Source organism: Nestor notabilis, unplaced genomic scaffold, assembly GCF_000696875.1.
Source record: "Nestor notabilis isolate BGI_N333 unplaced genomic scaffold, ASM69687v1 scaffold27397, whole genome shotgun sequence".
In the NCBI taxonomy this organism is placed as follows: Eukaryota; Metazoa; Chordata; class Aves; order Psittaciformes; family Psittacidae; genus Nestor; species Nestor notabilis.
In genome coordinates this window covers 27,960-28,222 of record NW_009938275.1, presented here as the reverse complement: position 1 = coordinate 28,222, position 263 = coordinate 27,960, and positions in this window count along the sequence as shown.

The following is a 263-nucleotide window of genomic DNA, read 5'->3' as shown; positions in this document are numbered from 1 at the left end:
CACAGTATGGTCAATTTTAGCCAGATTAGGATATATATAAAAAAATTTTCTCTTCAAGTCCCAACTTTAAACAAAGAACGATTCTGTCAGAGGTCTTCAAACCTCCTGAGGCTGTTAGAGTACATTACCCTAACGTATAAAAACAAATATTTACACCTCCATAAAGTACCAAAGAAGTTTTAAAAATGCCTAGTAGCTCTCAGCGTGCAAAGTCAGCAGGAACTGATTATCCAGGATGTTCACTATTTGTAGATTCTTACTTC